Source organism: Pleurodeles waltl, chromosome 12, assembly GCF_031143425.1.
Source record: "Pleurodeles waltl isolate 20211129_DDA chromosome 12, aPleWal1.hap1.20221129, whole genome shotgun sequence".
Taxonomy (NCBI): Eukaryota; Metazoa; Chordata; class Amphibia; order Caudata; family Salamandridae; genus Pleurodeles; species Pleurodeles waltl.
Window position 1 is genome coordinate 140126513 of NC_090451.1, and position 23395 is coordinate 140149907.

Sequence of the window (23395 nt, forward strand, 5' to 3'; positions counted from 1 at the left end):
TATTCAAAATGGCCCAAAGGAGTACGGAAGGCTGTTTTCCATTCATCTCCTTCCTTGATTCGTAAAAGATGATAGGCACCCCTCATATCCAATTTTGTAAACCTTTCGGCTCCTCGGACTGCTTCTAAGATATCCTTAATAAGGGGTAAGACATACCTATCTTTGATAGTAATCTTATTCAGCCTGTGAAAGTCAATACAAGGGCGTAGATCCTTCATCTTCTTTGGCTCAAAAAAAGAGGAGCCCCAGCAGATGATGAAGAGGGAGTAATCAATCCACTCTGTATGTTTTCTTCTATATATTGTCTAAGTACCTCTTTTTCTGGTTCAGACAATGAATACATCCTTCCAAATGGAACCACTTCCCCATGTATCAAAGGAATGGCACAGTCATATTCCATGTGAGGAGTTAAACAGGCTTCTTTGGTTTCTGGGACACGTCAGAGTATTTTTGATAACAACTAGGTACCCCTTGGATCATGCTAATGGTACGCCTCGCTTATTTGGGAGAAATAATTAGACCCTTTCCATCGTATAACAATTTTGTTGACAAAACTGGGATTAGAGTGATATCGTTCTTGTTTCCCAATGAATATATGGATTGTGCCGTGTCAGCCAAGGAATGCCCAGAACTATGGTATGATTAAGGGAAGATACGAAGTCAAAAGTAATATATTTTTTATGTTTTCCAAATTGCAAACAAAGGGTAGGAGTGCTATCAGCCAATGGTCTAGAGGTTAGAGGGGAGCCATCAACCGTGTGGATATGTTCTGGCATTTCTTTAGGAACATGAGGTATTCTTTTTTCTTTAGCTCATGTCTCATCCAAATATAATCCACTTTCTCTGCAATCTAATAACGCTAACACTTTTTCTTCTTGATTATGTGGACACTGTAGGATAACAGACAATATAAAAAGAGCTGTGTTTTTTTTCTTTAGAGGAACATATAGAAGGTATTTCAACACCTCCCTTCCCCTTCCTTCTCACAGGGGACAGGAGCTGGCGTTTCCCATCAGTTTGAAGGACTGACAGGACTCATTCGAATCAAGTGACCCGCATTGCCACAATAGAGACACAGGCCTTTCCGTCGTCTGTCTTCTCGTTCTGTTTGGGATAAGGGTCCCCGAACTACATCTATTTGCATGGGTTATTCTTCTTTAGATGCTTGGTTCTCAGAACGGCTTTCGCCTGGGCGATGTACTGTGGAATGAGTTACTCCTGACTGGGAGTGCAAACGGATCTTCTGCTTCTCCATCTTACGTTCTCGTAAACAATACTCTATGTTTAGCGCCAAATCCATCTGTTCTTTCAAAGAATCTACTTGAGAAGATTGCACCAACTCATTTTTTATTGGGAGGTGGTAGTCCCTGTGGCTGTGGGGCAGTTAAACAAACTTGGGAGCCCACACTTTAAAAAAACACAATTCGCTTGATCTGCCACAAATCATTGCGAACATTTAAAGAAAATGCTTCTTAGATCTGGAGGATCCCTCTGAGCCAGAGCTACCCTGTGTCCCTACCCTGGCCCCTTTTGTTTTTTTTAATTCTGTTTTTTTGACACTCGGCTGAAACTGGGTCCCAATATGGCTGCCGATACTTGTTGAAGTGTTGGCAGTCAATCAGATCTCAGCATGAGACTGGAAGGGTTCACAGAGCACTCCCGTTCATATGCATGCAAATTTGGATTTTCTTCAATTTCTCAAAAACTACTGAATAGATTTACACCAAATAACAAAAAGGTCACTGTCTCGACCAAGAGCTACCTTTTTGCCAAATTTGGTGTAATTTCATCCAGTAGTTCGGGCGCTATCGCTGTTCAAAATCCCAATGGAAAAATGAATGGGGAAAAGTGTTTTGGGACCCCCCTCCCCTCTTTTTCTCGGCCCCGCTTGACAGATCACCCCTAAACTTTTGAGACAGCAGCCCACGTGAGCGGCAATTTTTTAAGGAACATTTTGTGAAGATTTGTCAACCTGATCCAGAATATAGGCAAGTAAAAAAATGCTTTGTCTACAGAAACTAGGTCCTAACTATAACTATAACTATCTAGTGGCAGTGGAGTGGCTTAAAGTGGAATAGCATATAGTCAAGCAGCGTATAGTGGAGTTGAGTACAGTGGAGTGGAATAGACTGGTATAGTGTGTATAGTGGATCTGAGTATAGGGGAGTCACAAATACTGCAGTGGTGTTTAGTGGGGTGGGGAAGAGTGGAATGAATAGTATATATATATATATTTATATATGCAACATGCAGTTTACTGCAGCATAAACATACAACTCATTTTGGCCTCAAAGGACCTTGGTCATATGACCACCACGGTGGAAACATCCCTTTTATCCAGGAAGTGATAACATAAAAGAAGGACTCAACAATATGTGAAAACGAAATACAGACACAGCACCATCTTGTAATTTGTTGACATCATACAGCATAAATTGAAAAATACCCACAAGGTATTAAAGTGTGCTTTAAACAAAAAGCCAAATTAACAGATTTAACAAAGAAAATTGGAATAAATGTGAAAGGTGACATTGCGAGATACTTGAAAAATTAACAAATCTAGTCCCATATTGTACATTATAGTAACTTCTAGATTTCATATTGGTTAAACAGGGTATGAGTAGTAAAGTTCCGTAGTGAAAAATCCACATTGATACAATTATGACAAGAAGCTCAGAATATGGTACAAATGGTGATGTGGTACATGGCAACTAAAGTCACAGCTACAACCACACATCAATATATCTATGGCATAGGTCAAAATAACTTGAAAATAGTAAAATAAAAGTAAAAATAAATATAAAGGGCCTAGTCTAAGTCAGGATCAAAGTACATATGACTATCTGCTGTCTATCTATCTATCTATCTATCTATCTATCTATCTATCTATCTATCTATCTCTCTCTCTCTATATATATATATATATATATATGTATATATGTGATACAGCATCTCCAGTGCAATACCGAAAGGATCACGTGCACTCCAGCCATGTTGCAAATCACACTGCACTGGGTCTTCAGATATGGAACCAACACCTAACGCTCTTGGTGCCTTGGACACAGGTGAAGAAAACCTTCATTTTCCCAACATACATCCTGAACACCAACCCCTTCCGTGAGAGAAATCAGAAAGGATTACCAAAAAGAATATAATTAATTTGTATAATGGGGGCCATCTTAACACAGGCTTAATCTTATAATGTAGATTTTCCTAGTAATTTATGACGGAAAGTCTTAATTTTATTAAAGACACAGAGGCGAGTATTATGCTTCTCTATCTTGCTTTAATTTTAACAGCAACAGTCAAGAACTACAACTCCCAAAAGGCTTAGAATAAAGAAGCCAATGGGAGCGAAAAACGTAAGTAAAAACTGCACCAATCAGAACAATAGAAGCTACGTATCCCCAAAGCTTGACTGCGACCAGCCCTCTTTCTTGATGCGAGAAGGCTAGTAATTAGGAGAAAACAACGGTAAAATGACCAAGACTATGGCAACTGCTAAAGACAAAGAACAAAAGTCCTGGATCAGGTCCAAACATAAACGAAGTGAGGAAGATATCCGGTAGGGAGTAACGGAGCTGCATCGGAGAGGATCCGGCCGTCCAGACGATATGTTGCTGCTTGACAAAACCACCTTCTGATCAGGTAGAGGTTGGAGTTGGAGCGGAGATTGCTGCAGGGAGGGAAAGACAAGAGAAAAAATCAGAAGCATCTCCTTGTTGAGGCAGGATAATACTCGCCTCCGTGTCTTTAATAAAATGAAGACTTTACGTCATAAATTACTAGGAAAATCTACATTTTATGTCAAGAACAGAGGCTCATATTATGCTATTTTAATGCATATTAATCACAATTGATGTAGCAGTATGAACTGGTTTACAGTAAAACGTCCTGAAAACATTATCATTGGACCAATCAGCGGATCTCAGAATGTCCTCTAACCTGGATCCAACCCAAAAGGCCTTGGAAGCCATGGCCCCTCTAACTGAGTGAGCTCCAAAAATGGAGGTATCAATCCCTGCCAGGGACATTACCCAACGAACCCATCTGGCTAGAGTAGCAGCAGACACGGGATTGTGTGGTTTACGGAAAGAAATTAACAACTGGGAAACAGAGGACTTTCTGAGATTAGCTGTACGTTCCTCGTAACACTTGAGACATTGTCCTACACATAGCTTAGGTTGATCGGGAAAATATGGGTAAAAAACTGTGCGTAAATTAGTTTTAGTACGTTTCATAATAGAAAATTGTACCCCTGTAGGGGCAAACTGTCGGGAGGTAATGTCAAGTGCTCTAACATCTGATAAACGCTTAATGGACACTAAACAAAGCAGCATAGTAAGTTTTGCTGAAAGCATTTTTAAAGATAGGTCAGAATTATCCTGCCAAGAGAGAAACAAATTCAAAACAACATTTGCATCCCATAACTTTGAATATTTAGGTAGAGGAGGAATTGAAAATTTTACTCCCTTTAACAATCGGCAAATAAGAGGGTGTTCACCCACCGGTTTTCCGTTGACATAGGTGTGATGCATGGAAATAGCAGACCTATATAAATTAATTGTCCTATAAGACTTATCTTAGCTAGCTTGTGCAGCTAGAAAGTTAATTACATAATTTACATCTGTTGAAACGGGATCGAGGTCCCTTGCCATGCACCAGCTAGACCAAAGAGACCAGGCGGAAGAATATGCCTTCCTGGTGCCGGGAGCCCAGGCTTTATTGATGAAGTCAGTAGCTTCGTCCGAAATTGGGAGGGTAGATGGGGAAGGCCCGATACCTTCCAGCCTGAAAGGATGAGAGTTTTGTTGAGAACCAAGGGATGAGGGTTCCCTAATGGGTCTAGGAGAAGGGAGGGAAAGGAGGGGAGCAGAAAGGGAAAATCGATTGCCAATTCCAGGAGAGGAGGAAACCAAATTTGGGATTGCCAAAATGGTACCACCAAGACCAGGGTTGCCTTCTGACGCCTGACCTGGGCCAGAACTCTGGATATCATAATAAAGGGAGGGAAAGCATAGTTGACCGTCTGTGACCAATCCTGCAGAAACGCATCGGAGGCCAATGCTGAAGGATCCGGATGCCAACTGAAAAAGAGGGGAAGTTGGGCGTTGAGGCGAGAGGCGAAAAGGTTGATACTGAAGGGTCCCCATTTGTGAAGGATAGACTTGAAGACTGAGGGGTGAAGTCTCCAATCGCTGTAGTCTCTGAGGAAACGAGAATGCCAGTCCGCTGTTTGGTTGAGGGAGCCGGGGAGATATTCTGCCGTGAGGGAAATCCCATTGTCTAAACAATATCCCCAGGGGCTTTTTGCCAGGTCTGCTAACGGCTTCGATCTGGTTCCTCCTAGATGGTTTATGTATCGGACAGCCGAAACATTGTCCATACGGAAGAGGATGGTACACTGAACCCTGCCTTTTGCCAGACTCTTTATTGCAAAGGAACCTGCAAGCATCTCTAAATAAGTTGATGTGCCATCTGGACTCCGTTAGTGACCATGTACCGCCAGTCGAGAGTGGTCCACAGCGGGCGCCCCAACCCGTCAGGCTTGCATCGGACTCTAACACAAGATCTGGGGCTGATGGAAAGATGGTTCTGCCATTCCAGGCATCTAAATGGTCTATCCACCATTGGAGCTCTAGGCGAGATTCTTGATCTAGAACAATCAGGTCCGAATAGGCTAGGCCTTTTCTGAGGTGACAAATTTTTAATCTTTGGAGGGCTCGATAGAGCAAAGGGCCGGGGAATATGGCCTGAATCGAAGAGGACAAGAGGCCCACAATCCTGGCAAAAGATCTCAGAGAGATGTGGGTTTTTCGAAGAGTTCTTCGGATTTCCGATTTGATAGAATTTACTTTTTGTAAGGGAAGGTGAAGAGAGGAAGAAGAGGAGTCTATTTCGAATCCTAGGAACTGAATTCTTTGAGAAGGGACCATGCTTGATTTTTCTTCGTTGACAAGAAAACCCAATTGGGAGAGAAGAGAACAAGTTAATTGTAGATGGGAGAGAAGGGTCTTGCGATTCTGATGCAAGATAAGGATATCGTCGAGATAAATCAGCGGTCTGATGCCCAAAGCTCTGAGATGCGCCGCTATTGGCTTCATCAACTTTGTGAAGCACCATGGTGCTGATGACAGACCGAACGGAAGGGAAGAAAAATGGTAAATTTGCCCGAGCCAACGAAACTGAAGATACTTTCGGTGGTCCTGATGAATGGGAACTGAAAGGTACGCATCCTGAAGGTCTAGACGTACCATGAAATCTAGAGGGAGGAGTATATCCCATAAATGGAGAATTGTTTCCATCTTGAAATGTCGATATATGACAAACTGGTTGAAAAATTTTAGGCTTATGACTGGCCTGAATTTTTTGTTCTTCTTTTGAACCAAGAATAGTGAACTGAGGAACCCGGAGGGATCTGACGTCGAGATTTGAATGGCGTTTTTGGAAAGGAGAGAATTCACTTCCTCTGAGATGAGAAGAGACATTTCATTTGAAAAGATCAGCGGAGGGGGAAAATAAACCTGAAGAGGTTGGGAATAAAATTCTATTTGATAACCCTGAACGGTATTCAGAACCCATGGATCGGAAGTTAAAGGGCGCCAATTTTGAATGAAGTAACTTAGCCTTCCCCCCACTGGAGGAAGGCCAGAGGTAAGGCTTACCTTGCGTTTTGTTGGCTCTGAAACCGCATTGTCCATGGCCCCTGTAGCCCCTGCCTCTTTGAGGGTAAAACTGGGGTTTGTAGGCTTGATATCCGTAGTTGGAGTATCCGTATGAGGAGCCTCTGATTCCCTGAGGGTGAGGGAAACGGCCGGTAGAGCGGCTCCTGCCTGTACCGGCCCTGGCGAAAACCCGTTGGTTAAACACCTTTTTAATATTCTGCTGTGCCTTGTCAATTGAGGAAAAAGTAGCCACGAACTTTCCAAGGTCTTTAACAAATGAGTCCCCGAAGAGATGACCCCCAGCTCTCGCTCCAGGATCCATGGAAGCCAGATTGGATAGTTTGGGATCCAATTTGAGTAGAAGCCTCTTCCTTCTCTCATGAGTGATGGCCGCGTTGGCATTGCCTATCAAGCAGAAAGCCCTTTGGGTCCAGAGAGAAAGTTCGGAAGGGTCGATGTCGGTATTTTCTATTTTGGCTGCTTCCGCCAAGTCCAAAATAAGAGCCAACGGACCCACTAAGTCCAGTAGTTTATCCTGGCAATTTGACCAGGCCTTGTCTACCCCTTTGCGGGGGTCTTTGCCAAATTTAGAGAAAAAAGTTAAGAGAGATTCATCAATCACAGGGGTTGTGGTAATATTAGAAGAGAGGGAAGGTCTGGGACATTCTGATCGCATTTTAGCTCTCATTTGCTTATCCAGGGGAAGCCTTAACCTGGACGTTATTTATTGACCCACATGGGCTGCGGGAGTCCACTCTGTGGAGTTGGGATGGTGGAGATAGGAAGGGTCAAACATGGGATTACCTTCTGAGTCTAGAACAATTTTTGCGGAAAAGGGGATAGAAACTTCCAATTTAGGCTTTTTAGGAGGGGAAGCCTGAGAGAGCGAACCCCACACATCGGAATCATCATCCCCATCATCCATATCGCCGACATCATCGTCGGTATCCGAAATATGTGAAATTACAATTTGTTTTGGCGCTGGTACAGTATTTTGTGTCTTGGACTTACGTTTACCAGATACTTGTTCAAAATTCCCCTCCTGTGAAGGAGGCCCGGGAGGCATTTCATCCTCAGTCATGGGTGAAGAGACTTCACCAGTCAGCAAAGCACCATCATTTTGTCGTGACAAATTCTTGTTTTTTTCTCTTTCTGCTATCCCCCGCAGAATGGGCCATGAAGGATTTGTAGAACATGTTCTGAACAGAACTCTCAATGTTTTTTGACATTTTAGACATAGTGGCTGCCATAGCCTTTGTCATAGCCTCATTAATAAAGGCTCCAAAATCTTTATTGCCTGAAATTTCAGAAAAGGGATTTTGACCTTCCATACTGGCTAAAAACCACCAGGGGGCGAAAGGGTAGGACAAAATATACAGTAGGCGAGGTAAAAACCTGAGAGGAAACAGTTAATACTGTGGGCAGGCTGAAAATATCGATAAACACGCCCTAGGAGGCGTGGCCGAATGCCTAGCACCGAGGGAATGGAGACCGGAGAGTTGCAAACCTCGCGGACGAGGTATAGGGCTGTTCATGATGGCCCGGCACACTCGGGCATCGAAAACGGCAGTACGCGGCCGGCTGAGAAAGAGGAAAGCCGCGGAGGACGCAGGTGAGGGAAAACGGACGCGTTCAATACGAACGCGGCCGTTAGAACGTTCGAGGCAGCAACGCTGCCTGGAACACGCGCGAGCGCTCAACCGCTTAAATCCGAGCCGTATAAGCCGAAAGAAACCAAAGTAACAGAAATTACATTAAAGACGAACGCGCAGACTTAAATGTCATAAAAGTAAATACAATACATATGATATAAGAATTAAGCGTAGGAAAGAAAAGTGTATGACTTATCTTGACTGCGAGCAGCAAGAAAGAGGACTGGTCGCAGTCAAGCTTTGGGGATACGTAGCTTCCATTGTTCTGATTGGTGCAGTTTTTACTTATGTTTGTCGCTCCCATTGTCTTCTTTATTCTAAGCCTTTTGGGAGTTGTAGTTCTTGACTGCTGCTGTTAAAATTAAAGCAAGATAGAGAAGCATAAAATGAGCCTCCGTTCTTGACATAAAATTGCTATATATCGAAAGGTCTTTGTGTCAACTGTATAACTATCAATAATGATATTACCTTATATTAGGTATCATCGCAGCACATAATATAATGTTGGTCCTACATCAGTCATTATTCATGATTTAATAAAAGATCTAATTATACCTTCATAGTGGATACTGGTCTCATGTTAATTCAACTCAACAGATTCTCAACAGCCAAGTATAAGGCATGAATAGATTATGGGCAAAATAGAGCCCATCACGTAATGTTCCACATAGATTCTTTCCCATAGTACAAAGTCTCATCCCTTTAATCAAATTCACATCAATGTCCAATATATCCCAGGGCAGCAAAAATTATTATATACCATACCATTCTGACCAACATGTTCAAATATGCCCAAGTGGGCTAGAATAGTTTCTGTCATTATTTCAAACATTACATTATGCACAGTAAGCTCTAAAACAGAAAAAACAGGAGATTCTTAGCTCATGGCTGCCAAGGACAATAGAAAACACCACAGGTGCCCTCCGTAGTCCTAAAGAAAAAAAACTAAAGTTGGTGACTGACACCCCATATTGGTAAAAAAAACTGAGAAAAAAGAAGCATTCAAACAAAACTCTAAAACATGTTACACTTTGATTAAAAACCAAATACATTAGTGCTTGGTCTCTAGAAAGAGAAACTGAGGAAAAGGTTATTTATTCTTCACACATGGCCACATCATAAAACAGGGGGGCATCCTCTTCATCACAGATGATTGTACAACTCCTCATCTGTATTCAATCCATTAGGGTCCATGGTATTCAACTCCAATATATACCTTGACCTCAAGTTGTCTCAATCTGAGCTCCCTATCACCTCCCCTCTTCAAAATACCCACACGATCAATCACAAAGAAACTACATTTTGTGATATCTCTCTTGTGGAATAAACAAAATGGCGTGCCACTGGGTACTGTTGATCCACTTGTCTAATGGCCCTCATTTGTCCTAATACCCGTTTCTTAGTGGGGTGTACGGTACTTGAGGTCACACAGCATGTAAGGACATAAAAACTGTAATCAGTGGTACCAGTAAAATGATGGTTAATCTTCTTCTTCCTATGCGTTAGAGGAGATACAAAATTAATCAATAATGAGAGTTGCAACACCGCTGGAGTGCGCATGACCCTTTCAGCATTGAGTTGGAGATGCTGTATCACATTCACGGGCTGCCTCGACCGTATGTGCACTGCTGCTGCTGGGACCCGGGCATGAGGCCCTTGGGAGGACCGTTATATATATATATATATATATATATATATATACATATATATATATATATATATATATATATATATATGTACATATATATATATATATATATATATATATATATATATATATATATATATATCATAATATCATATTGGAATTACTACAGTTACCACATCATAATTAGTTAGAATAAGTAATATTATGAAAGAAATGATGACTCTGTAATGGTTTGGAAATGAACATATGTCCACAGTGGAATGCTCAGGTCTTAGGGCCTCATTATGACCCTGGTGGTCTTAAGAGCGCCGGAGGTGCGGTGGGGTTCGGACCGCCACCAATGTGCCAGTCCGACAGCCCCATTAAAACCGTGGTGGTTGTGCCACACCGCCACTTCCCCACTGGAATAATTAAAAAGTGCAATGGGTGCTGGTGCACCCTACGCACAGCAACATTGCTGCTGGCTCTATTGTGAGCCAGAGTCAATGTTGCAGGATGTTTCCTGCTGGCCCAGAAGGCAGAAACTCTGTTTCTGCTTGCTGACCGAGCGGGAAACTCGTAATAGGGGCCGCGGAAAGGGGAACGCACTGGTGGTAACCTGACCGCAGGACTTCGAGGGATGGCCATTTCCGGCTGCTAAAGTCATAATTAGGGCCTTAAACTTTAAAGTATACTTAGTCAAAATGTGACTGAATATTAATTCCTAAATAAAATACACGTAACAACATCATAAACCTCAATGGGTATCAGAAATAGAGAGTACGTACTCTGGGTATAGCACAAACCATTGCTAAAGAATTTGTATTTTATTTAAACACGTGTTCGGTCAATGAAGACCATTACACGAAAAAGCGAGAAAAAGAAAAGAGAGGAGAATAAGAAAAATAAAAAGAAAAGGAAAACAACAAAAAGCCATGGAGTCATAAATACAGTAATAAAAAAATTTATTAAAAATGTTTCCGCTAAGTTGTGGAGTGCTACGAAGTTGCTTGGAGGCTGGTTGTGCGTTTGTCTTGCTTGCTCAGTCTCTTGAAGAAGGTACCCTAATTTGTCCACAAATTTAGCCAGTCTGCATCTGTGCTGTACGTCGACCCTTTAATGCTTGCCAATATCGCCTGTCTGCATCTTCTCAGCCCCCTTTGAAGGCAAACTGGTCGTAGGAACCTGTTGTGATCTGATGTAATGCTTTTTCATGGGCAGATCAGAGTTTCCGGAGCCAGCCCACATAATTGACAGGTGTCAGTCATGTTGACTCTTGTCCACCTGGGAAGGTGGACATACGTTAGAAGGCAGCCCATTCGATAGCTCATGAACGCTGCTTTAATCCGTGGATTAACTGCTGCTCCCAGATATAGTTGTGTAATTAGAGAGCCGTATGATGATAAAACCAGCCAGGCATGGCTTCGTTTTGATAAAGAGAGAGACTTGGTGCTTACTTTTATTGCACATTTGACAAGCTGATGTGAGCTGAGTTGGAGTAGTCGATCTTCAAGGCCCAGTATTGTCAAGGGGGACTCGAGGTAGAGGCGGAAGGCGGAAGTTGGGTCCAAAGTCATTTCCGCCCAAATAGGAGAGCTTAGTGAGCCTTCTTTTGCTACCTTGAGCTTATGGCTTAGGTTGATAAATGCCCCTTTCTTTGCTAGAGACTGCCTTACCAAGCCAAGTTCTAGGCAAACGTGGGCCGGTGAAACATAATTTGGTATGCTGAACAACCTCTTGAAGAGCTTAGTGATCGTTTTGTCCAAGTGGTCATCACCACGGCCTCTTAGAACGTCACTGCCATATGTGATTGTTGGTATCAATTTGGCTTGGATAACCTTTAATAGCGGAAGATATGTTGAAGAACCAGTTGCTTTTTTAACACTGTTGAACGCAAATGCAAGCGAGGTGGATTTCCGACTGAGGGACTCCAGATGGGGTTTCAAGGAACCATTGCAGTCAAGAAGAACCCCTAGATATTTATATTTGCACACTGTTTCAACCTTATTGTTACCCAAGTACCACTGATTTTGCAGCCGCCCAGTCGTCTTAAAGGGCATGATTTTTTATTTATTCAAGTTAATAAGGAGAGCATTTTTTCCAGAGAATTCAGCTGTTGCGTTAAGTAGCCTCTGCAGGCCTATTCTAGTGTGGCTGAAAAGGATAAGATCATCGACGTACATCAAGCTTGTCAAGCTTGTCATGGCAGTTTGCCTCAGCCTTGGTGAATGTGAGTTCACCGTGTCCAGTTCTGCCGGTAGGTCAGTCAAAAATAAATTGAAAAGAAGAGATGCAAGTACGTATCCCTGACGCAGACCTTGAAGAGTGGGAATTTCCCTGGAAAGGTGCATCCCAACACCAATTTTGACCCTCATCCAAGTATCTGTGTGGAGAAGGACTATTGCTTTCAACAATTGTGAGGGAATGCCCCAACTTGCGAGTTTAAACCAGAGTTTCCCTCTTTCTACTCGATCAAATGCAGATTTATAGTCTATAAATGAAAGAAAGAGGGACTTCTTGGCACGTTGGCATTGGTCAAATAATAGTGAAACGGCCATGATGTTGGCAGTCGTGCCCACCCCTTTTGAGAACCCAGTTTGATTAGACAGGATCAGGTTGATGATGTTAGTCCAGGTTTCGAGCTCTTTTAAGAGAATTCTTGATTCAATATGTAGGAGTGCTATTATTCGGTAATTTGCTGGGTCGTTAGTTGCTCCCCCTTTATAGATGGGGGTGATAGTTGAGCCTTTCCATGCTTGCGGGATGATATTGGTAGCAAGAATGCAGTTCTAGAGTGTCGAAAGATGTTTAGTCCAGATATCTGGGTCCTCTTTGTACAGGGCGACAGGGATACCATTGGGTACCGGTGCTCCCTCATTCCGGCACTTCAAAATTCTCATCCTCGCTGTTTCTGAGGGAACCGAAAAGCAGCTGCGGTGTTGTTTTAGAGAGCCGGTGGAGGTACAGGTTGATGCTTTTGCCTCACTTACAGGGCACTTAGTCAAAAGGCCAAAATGGTGTGAGAGATTCTGATACCAGGTGGGCTCAGAGATATTAATCGTGGTGGAGTGTGTTGCAGAGCTTAGGCTGTTTATAAGCCTCCAGAACTGTGGATGCCGATTTGTCTTTGATGCATGCAAGAGTTTTGCTGCTAGCGGAGCTGCCTTGTCTCTTCGATGTGTCCATAGGTGGCCTCTATAGGCCTGTCTAGAGGTAGATACCACCGCTCTCAAGGCTTCATTCCTAGCTTCTTCCTGTAGGCGGCGGAGGGCAGAATTTAAGTTCCGTTTAAGTGTCTTTGTATACCTTCTTGATAAGGGGCTTTGCAACCTGCAGGATTTTGTTCCTTGAAGCTGCTGATGGTAGGATGCCAAAAGCTCTACTACAAACTCATCCTAGGTTGTTTGTGATGCTTGCTCAGAGTCTGCGAGGTTCAATTTAAGGGACCATATTCGCTTGGCTGTCTCTGCCAGTTCAGGAGTGGTCTTAAAGGACCACCTAATCTGCCTCCCATTAGATATATGTATGGCTTGCTGCAGCGCATCCAAAGGTTTCGTGATCTTTAATTGGGTGAGTAAAATGCAGCTCTTGCAGTAAGTGGTCACTCTGCCCTCTGCTTGTTACCTATAATTTCAATATTTGGCCAAACAGGGGTAGGGATAAAATTGTATAGTCTATTAATGATCATGCTTTTTGGTTAAAAAATGTAAATGAGGGGGGTTGATCCATACAGTAGCGGCCGTTGGCCGATCGAAGTCCCATTGCTTCAAGATCTTTTATGAGCTGTTTCCCTAGCTTGTCCCCCTTGCAAGCCACAGGTAGAGCTTGGTCCGGTATCTGCCAAAGGAAGGGGTCATTCTGAGCTTGTGAGCGGCGGGAGCCGCCCGCCAAGCGGGAACCGCCAGAATACCGCTGCGCGGTCAAAAGACCGCCGCGGTTATTCTGAGTTTCCCGCTGGGCTGGCGGGCGACCGCCAGAAGGCCGCCCGCCAGCCCAGAGGGAAACCCCCTTCCATGAGGATGCCAGCTCCGAATGGAGCCGGCGGAGTGGAAGGGGTGCGATGGGTGCAGTTGCACCCGTCGCGATTTTCAGTGTCTGCTTGGCAGACTCTGAAAATCTTGGTGGGGCCCTGTTAGGGGGCCCCTGCATGGGCACTGCAGAGGCCCCCAGGGGCCCCGCGACACCCGTTACCGCCAGCCAGGTTCTGGCGGTCGAAACCGCCAGAGCCAGGCTGGCGGTAAGGGGGTCGGAATCCAAGCAGCGCCGCCATGGAGGATTCCCTTGGGCAGCGGGAAACCGGCGGGACACCTGTTGGCGGTGCTCCCGCGGTCGTTGGCCCTGGCGGTCCATGACTGCCAGGGTCAGAATGACCCCCAAAGTTCTGAGCCATAGTGGCTTCATCAGAAGGTTCAGATCCCAGCAGGTTCATGTTGAAATCGCGGCTTAGGATCAATTGGGGGCATGGAACGTTATTGACTAGTTCTTCAATATTCTCTTTCAGCTGACATACAGCTTCTAGTTTGTAAGTTTTCCCCAGTGGAATATAGACGTTCATTAGGGCTAAATGAAGGGTAGAGGGGCCTTGAGTCACAGTGAGAAGAAATGTCAACAAATTGCTGCACGCTACTGGAGATGTATGATGGTGGCCCTTCATTGTTGAACTGAGATAAGTGATGAGTCCCCCACTCAAGTGCCCAATGCGAGCCCTCCTTGTTGCCGCGACATGATAGCTCACAAATCCTTTAATGCAAGTGGGGATTCTGTCCATGTCTCTTGCAGCATTATTATCTGGAATGATGTTAGGTAGTTGAGTAGGCACTTGTCCTCCAGTTTGTCCAGTAGCCCATTGATATTCCAGGAACATATTGCAAAATTTGACTTGCCCTCTTTGTTGCTGATATTTAGCCCATCCCATCATGTTTGCCTTGATCCTGTGCTCAGTGCACTGGGTAACCAGCTCCAATCATTAGAGAAGGATGGTACCCCAGAGCAGGGCTGAGATGCTGAACTGGGCCATACCATGCCGTGAGAGTTCCTTGAATTCCTTGAGGCCTTGTTTGAAGCACTGGGTGATGGTGGAGACCCTTGACCACCCTGACGATTTAATAGAGGTTGTGGATAAGCAGGGTGTATTGCTGGGGTTATATGTATCTCCCAGCTCCTGAGTGTAGTGCCTATTCCAAGCACTTGTTCTGCTACCTCTGCCGAGGTCCAGGTAACTTTGGTTACTTCATTCGTCTGGTGTGCCAAGGGAGGGATAAATGCCACTGAGACCATGTCCACCGAGGTGAGATTTGCGGTTTCGGGGAGCTGTCCACAGGATATTCCCACGGTTCAGCAGGTCAAATGCCCCTCTTGATCTATATTCCGGGTGCAGCAAGGTTATTGTAGAGCTTGGGTCATTGTTGCGCAGGATCCACAGAGAGCTCGTAGGGGCTATTTGCGGCTGGAGCAGCATATGGTCGACCTGCTTTGAGGTCTGGTAGCCTTGAAAGTTGTTGACGCTGTCGATGTAGAGTCGCTCTCCTGCACCCTTTCTGTGAGCTTTTCTTGGCTTACTAAGTTCTGGGGCAGTTGGACCTGGCAAGATCTTTTATCAAAATGTGCTGTAACAACAAGAGCCACATTTGATGAAGTACATTTGTCAGGGCATTTGAAGGTTCCCGGAAAAGGGGTCCGGGACGTACCTCCTTTGGCAATGATGTTACTACTAGAGTCACCAACGGAGGTGCCTTCTCTCGATTGGCTTGGTGGGGAGATGGAAATGGAGCGGGCGTCAGTTTGAGAGTGCTAGGAGATCCACACTTAGTTTCCGATGAGGATGTAGGTACCTGAGTCTGAAGCCTTGTTAGAGAGCAGGATGGTTTTTTGGGACCCCCTACCTGGCTACTGAAGAAGGAAATTATGTTATTGTTATTGGATGTTCTTAGCCTATGTTTCCTCCCTTTCCGTTGGCATTTCTTCCAGAGTGGGGGTGGTGAATTTGTTTTAGCTGGGGTGTCAATTGTGGCATGAGAAAAATGGGCCTCAATGCTGGGAGAGGGCCCTGAGCTTCTTGATGAATCTGAGTTCTGCAAGGAGGTTCCAGGGAGATGTGCAGCTTGGTTGTTTACTAGCGGTCGGTGGCCATCTGTAAGGACCTGTAAATAGCGCTTGGAAGGTTCCAAGGATGTGTTCAGGGCTGCAGAGGGTTGGAGGCGAGTCTGAGAGCAACCGCCTCATTTTCAGCCAGTGTTCTTTTCAAGTCCTCAAGGACGCTGCTTAAAGCTCCTGGTAGAGAGCTTAGTTTATCCAAGATTGAAGAACAGGTACAGGGACAGGCAGGTAACCAGGAATCTGCAGAGTTCTGAGCTCTGACTATCAAGTTATTGAGGTTTGCAATGTTTTAGTCAATTCCTGAAGTAAAAACTGCTAGTGTGTTTAGCGATGTAATTTGAGTGTCCATTTTGGTGGACTGGAGGTTTAAGGCTTCAGTAGTAAGCTGTAGGGTACTCTGTATGATATTCAAAACTGTTGGTATATCTGAGGCAATGGCAAGCTCAGAAGGTATGTCGACCCTCAGTTGGGGCCTAGTCTTAATGCAGGTCACTGCAGTTGAGCATGGGGGACAGGCTCTGCCCCAAGGCGCCTAACCCTTCTTCGTCACTGTATACTGCAACCATTGCTTCCCGTTCCAAGGAGGTGAGCGATGACGGATTCTGCTGCAAGCAGCTTACTGGTTTATCCTGGGGAACAGATCAGCTGAGGGGTGCAGAGCTGCCAAGGGGTAGATCGAGGCAGGGTCCATCCATTGGGTGCTTTGGGCGCTTTAACGAGTCCTGGCCCAGTTTTGGGTCTGCTTGTACTGCACTGGGGAGACGGGAGCAGGCTTTTGGCAAATGGTTCTTAAGCCTGATGAGTCCAAAGGGCATGACTGAATTAAGCTGGGATGCTGGAATAACTGCCTTGATGGCGATGCCAGCGGAGAGGTGGTGGAAAGGTGGTTGAAGCCAGCTAAGTTAAGTTTGTCTATGTAGCCATTCCAGTTGACAATTTTGTCTGTGGATGGAGACTCCAATCCAGTGCCATTCCAATAGCCCTGAACCCCTGTAAAGGGTTTAGCCCACGTTTGCAGTGAGGATGACCCCGGAGGAAGGGAGACTAGTGGAATAGATGGATATGACACAGTTTTGAAAATGTTGGGGGTGCACACTGAGTTTGGAGCTAAACCAAGAGCTGCTACTTGGCTGATAATAATTGGTTCCAAAGGAGATGGTAGGCCTGGAGTACTTGAATTTGCCACGTAGATAGCTGAATCCAGGTTTTTAAGAAGAAGACATTTTGCATCAGTTTTGGGCTGGCACTTTGCAGCTGTAAGAATGCCTTGCCAGTCCTAGAGCCCCTTAAGCAAATCTTGCCATGGGGCGTTGTCTGGTTCACTGAATTGATCAAGTTACAGCTGTTGTTCTGTTTAGGTGGTGACTGATCAATTGTGTCATTAGTGTCAGGGACACTGACCAGGATCCCAGAGGAATCAACCCTCCTTTTTCGGATTGGCTTCTTTCTTCGGCTGGAAGTAGGGGGATGTGTGGTTCTCCCAGAAGAAAAATTTGTGGGGCTGCAACTCTTTCACTCACTCTCTTGTTCGCCTTCTACACTCCTGCTGCACTCTTGCTGCACTTTCAGTGCGCTATCACAGGGTGATGACAGTGGCAGCTTGGTTCCCGGCAGCCTCTTTTCTCGAAAGGAGGATGACTCCGGATACCGTCAGCAGGGAGAGGGTGACTGAAGAGGATGGGCAACAGGCGGGTCTCACCAGGATCTCGCAGGCCGCACACAGCCTAGCTGGTCCGCTTCCATAAGAACCCAGTGGCGTGCACTCAGCGGTGGCTAGCTACAACCAATGCGCTCGTAGACCTCCTTGCGATGCAGCAGCTGTCCTAGGAATCTTCCGGGGGGAGATCCAGGCAAGCAGGGGGAAGTGTGATAGAGGGATGGGCTAGGACCTGTAGGGGTTAAGAGGGGCTGGGTGAAGCCTGCGAAGAACCGAAGGCGCAGGAGGAGCGGGAGGGAAGGGATAGGGTGGACTGGGGGGCAGCCAAAGCCAACAGGTGGCAACCAAGAACAGCAGCAGCGAGAGGACAAACGGATGGTGGAGTGCAGGGGAACGAGTGGGACTGGGGGGGGCGAGGAACCAAGACCAAGACCGGGAAGAGCGAAGTTGGTGCAGAGATAGGGCAAGGAGGCAGGGAAGGAAAGAAACACAATAGCCCACGCTCGTAGCCACACTCGCCCTGCCATAACTCCTCCACAACTCCTATGTCCCGCCCTCCCTGTCTTTGACCCTCAGCCCTCAGCCCAAGCCTAGCCCAAGACCAAAACCCAACCAAGCTTTGCCGGACCACACCCAGTAGCCTCGCAGTCATAGCCGGCGATTGCTCCTTGGTGCCGATCCCCCGTCCCCAGGAGCTCCTCTACTCCAGCCCAGCCCAGCACTCACCAGGGATCTCCGCAGCTGCTTCTGCCACCAACCGCCGGCCGCCCAAGCTCCGAGCTCCCAACTCCGAACGCAAGACACGTGGATCCAGCCGTCTACTCGCGTCTCCGAGAATGCAGCAGAATCAGTCACCGGCCAACTGGTGACAGTGCACAGGATCCCCCCCACACACCTTCTAAAGTAGTCAAACAGTGTATCGTAGTATAATACGTCTTACTTCATGAATACACTCAGACCCAGCATAAAAAGGAAAGAAAATGCAGATTTTAAAGTAATATTAATAATAAACAAAGAGAAAAAAATCTTATCTGAAATGAGTGCTTATCACAAACTGTGCAGAGCTGAAGAAAAAGGTAAAGGGAAACCAGCTCCTTTGGACCATTGCCACATCTCACATGAGGCTCTCTTCCTTCTCTTCCTGTGTGAAAGAAAAAATTAGGATGCAATTAAAAATGTGGAATTTAAAACCATGATAGAGTTTGTCACAGGCACATTGACTGTATCTAAAATGGCAAAAATGTATGAATGATCAATAATATACAGGAGCATATATATCCTTGTATAAGACTCAGCACACAAAGGAAAAATGGGGGGAGGAGAGGGAGAAGTGGGGAGAAGGGTGGTGAAAGGAGAAGGGAGGGAAAAGGGGAGGAAGGGGAGGAAAGAGGGGAGATGGAGAGAGAAGGTTTGGTTTGGGAAGGGTTTAAATATCAATGACAAAGTGGTAACCTAAATGTAAATCTCTCACCAAAGCTACTTAGATATAAGTTTGAGCATAGTAACATCATTTCTATCCAAAAAGTACTTTGAGTTCCTCCTCTGTATTTCAAATACCTGGGTATTTAGTTTACAGGTCTATAATATGTCCAGACAATTTGCTTCTTAGAATGGTAGTTCTATCACCCCCTCTAATGTTGTGTGGTACATGTCCAATGGCATATTATGAGTTTAGTCCTATCTCTAAAAGGTGAATCCTTAAAATGCCTAACCATAGGATAATAAGGATAGTTGTTGTCAACAGCTCACATATGTTCAAGTAGTCTGTTTTTCCTGTCACAGAGAGTGCTCTCCCCATATTTTTTATTACAGGAAAATGGGGGGGATGTAAACCACAAATTGTGTACTATAGGTCAATAACTGTGCAATATTTGTGGGCCACTACCGTAGGGTACTGACTATTCCTTCGCACTTTTTCTGTAGCGACACGCCTTGCATTTACTAAGTAAAAAAAACTTTCAGTTCTTGGGTTTCAGTATCTCTTTTGATAGTTATGTCATTGTACACTGACTTATCTCTGAGTGACTGTCCTTCCATGTATGTAATGTTATCCTCTAGGATATAAGGTGAGATCACGTTTGAGTATGTCCCAATTAGATTGCAGTATTCTTCTTTTGGTTCTAGATTTGGTGTTGTAGGGAGCGATCACATGTGTAGTTTGGTCATTGTCAACTGATTTATTTGTTTTAGGCTCAAATATAGGCCCGCATTACCACATTGGCAGTAAATCCTGCTTACCATCGTGCAGAAGACCACCAACACACCGCTGCGACCGCGGAAATCCGCCACAACTATTACGACCCACAGGCCGGAATCCGCCAAACTCTAGACACCCACAAAAGTCCACCACACCAAACGTCAATGATAAACTGGCGATAACAAAACCTCCACCGTCACGCCAACAGGAATACGCCCACAGTATCACGACCCACGAATCCACGCGGCGGTCTTTCAACTGCGGTATTCCATTGGCGGTACACACCACCGCACTCAAAATACACACACATTTACAAAACACAACCACATTGGACAATTCGAAATTCGGATACACATACACACACCACTCCCACACACTCAATACAATATATAACACACACCCACATCACCTACAAACCCCTACGACATAAATTGAGAACGAAGCACAGAGAGAGACACCACCATCAACAAACTATCATCCACAGGCACACAACACCATCACTCACACAACATCCACCTCACACAACACACACAAACACATCCCCTCACACATCACAACACACACCACCTCACACATCACCCACACCACACCATGGCACCGTAAAGACACCCCAGGTTCTCTGAGAAGGAGCTCAGGGTCATGGTGGAGGAAATCGTCTGGGTAGAGCCACAGCTATTCGGTTCACAGGTGCAGCACACCTCCATTGCTAGGAAGATGGAGCTATGGCGCAGAATCGTAGACAGGGTCAACACAGCATCCAAGAACACAGGATGACATCAGGAAGAGGTGGAACGACCTAAGGGGGAAGGTGCGTTCCGTGGTCTTAAGACACCAGATTGCAGTTCAGAGGACTGGCGGCGGACCCGCACCTCCTCCCCCACAACTAACAACATGGGAGGAGTAGGTCTTGGCTATACTGCATCCTGAGTGCCTTGCAGGAGTGGCTGGAGGAATGTACTCTGGTAAGACACATCTTAACAATTACATCCCCACCCTACCTGCATGCTATCACATACCCCCACCCTCACCCTCACCCCCATCACTCCAACACCTCACATATGTCCCACTATCACAAACCACACATCCCAACACCAAGCCCTGCATGCAACACCAAAGCGTGGACACCCATCACCAAAGCATGTCCACTACAGATACCCACACAGATCCCCAAACCAAATATCACACAAGGTCTTAGACAAGAATGTAAGCACTGGGGTACAGGGTCACCCACCCATTGCACACAATGGCACACACAGATGCAATAATCATGCCTTTACACCCCTGCAGGACCCCTACCCAACGTCACCGGACAGGAGGTTCCAGACATGTCCACCCCCCCACAGAAGAGGCCCACAGTGATGATAGCAGCTCTGTCCAACTGGATCTAGATGACCAGCCGGGCCCTTCTGGGACCTCGGGACAGTCAATCAATCAATCAAAAAAAATTGTAGAGCGCGCTACTCACCCGTGAGGGTCTCAAGGCGCAAGTTGGTTCCTCACATACTGGCACATGCCACCACAGAGCCTCCCCCCTCAGGAAACACCAGCACAGCACCCACCCAGCGGGCCCATCCCTCTGTCCCCAGGACATGTCAAGCAGCAGTGTGTCCACCACTACAGGGAACCCAGGCAAACCCACAAACCCAAGAACATCCGGGACCTGGGGGCAGTGGCAGTGGGCACACGGTTCAGGGAACAGAGGAACAGGAAAACAGGGCAACTGGGAGGACAGCTGTGCAACAGGGGGATGACAGGCCCAGGGAACCCACTCTCCACAAGGCCCTCTCAACATCATGGGAGCGGACCATCATTCCCAGGAGACGATGGCAGCGGTACTGGCCAAGTTTCAGGAGACCCAGCGGCTGCAAGAGGAACAGTATTTGGGGATCAGGGAGTAACTCAAGTCCATCAACACAACCCTGGTCACCATTGTAGGGGTGCTGAAGGACCTTGTCCACACCAGGAGGGACACTGTGGCACAACAAGTGGCCCCTGACACTAGCCTCAATGATGAACAGCCCACCACCTCCGCCGGCGCTAGTGGACAGGAGGCACTGCCACAGGACCACGACCCCAGCACCCCACCCCCTGCAGATGGAGAACCACCCCGCAAACAGTCCCTGAGATCCAGGACAAAGACAGAAAACAATGCCAAGACCCCCGCCAAGAAATAGGACCACCCTGAATGATATCCTTCTGTCCCACTTTGTCACCCTGTCCATCCTTAAACTGCCCTAGCTGCACTTCCTATGCCCCTTTGGACATTGCACCTGTGAGACAAATAGACTGGACTCTGCCATGGACATTCCTCCACCATCACCCCTGACCATTTTACAACCCCGCCACTAATTTGCACTTAAATAAATACCCTTGAATCACAAAACAATCTGGAGTCAGTCTGTGCTTTCACTAATGTGTATTTGCTATAACTGAGGAAAATAGCAATGTCCATTGTATTGTCAACATACCTATGTCACCCAGCTCTAGTCCATGAGGTAACATAGCAGAGGTCACCCAGTGGGACCCACATCTGTGAAATGGAAAAGCAAAGTGACAGGTCAGGGTCCATAAACTGGGTGAAAGTGACAGACATATGATAGGTCTAACAATTTTATGAGATGTAGGAGGCTGTGACGTCTTCTTACCTGTGTCTCACTGGAAGTATTGCTGGATCACGTTGTTTCTGTTGTCGATATCCTCTTCTTCTTCCTCCTCTTCTTCACTGTCCACAGGCTCCACAGCTGCCACAAGACCTCCTTCTGGACCATTCTCCTGCAGAAAAGGCAGCTGTCGTCGCAAAGCCAGGTTGTGCAGCATACAGCAGGCCACGATGATCTGGCACACCTTCTTTGGTGAGTAGTAGAGAGACCCACCTGTCATATGGAGGCACCGGAACCTGGCCTTCAGGAGGCCGAAGGTCCTTTCTATCACTCTCCTAGTTCGCCCATGTGCCTCACTGTAGCGTTCTTCTGCCCTTGTCTTGGGATTTCTCACTGGGGTCAGTAGCCATGACAGGTTGGGGGTTAGCCAGAGTCACCTGCAAATGTCGAAGGACAACTGTTAGACACACACTAACCCGTAGGGACAACCCCAGACCCAGACAACTATTCACAGGGTATAGGGTCCTTGTCCTCACCTATTAGCTACACGCAGTGCCTCTGGAGTTGCCCCATCACATAAGGGACGCTGCTATTCCTCAGAATGTAAGCGTTATGCACTGAGCCAGGAAACTTGGCATTCACATGGGAGATGTACTGGTCTGCCAAACACACCTTCTGCACATTCATTGAATGGAAGCTCTTCTGGTTTCTGTACACCTGTTCACTCCTACGTGGGGATACCAAGGCCACATGTGTCCCATGAATGGCACCTATGATGTTGGGGATATGTCCCAGGGCATAAAAGTCACCTTTCACTGTGGGAAAATCCTCCACCTGAAGGAAAAAGATGTAGCTGCGCATGTGTTTCAGCAGGGCAGACAACACTCTGGACAACACGTTG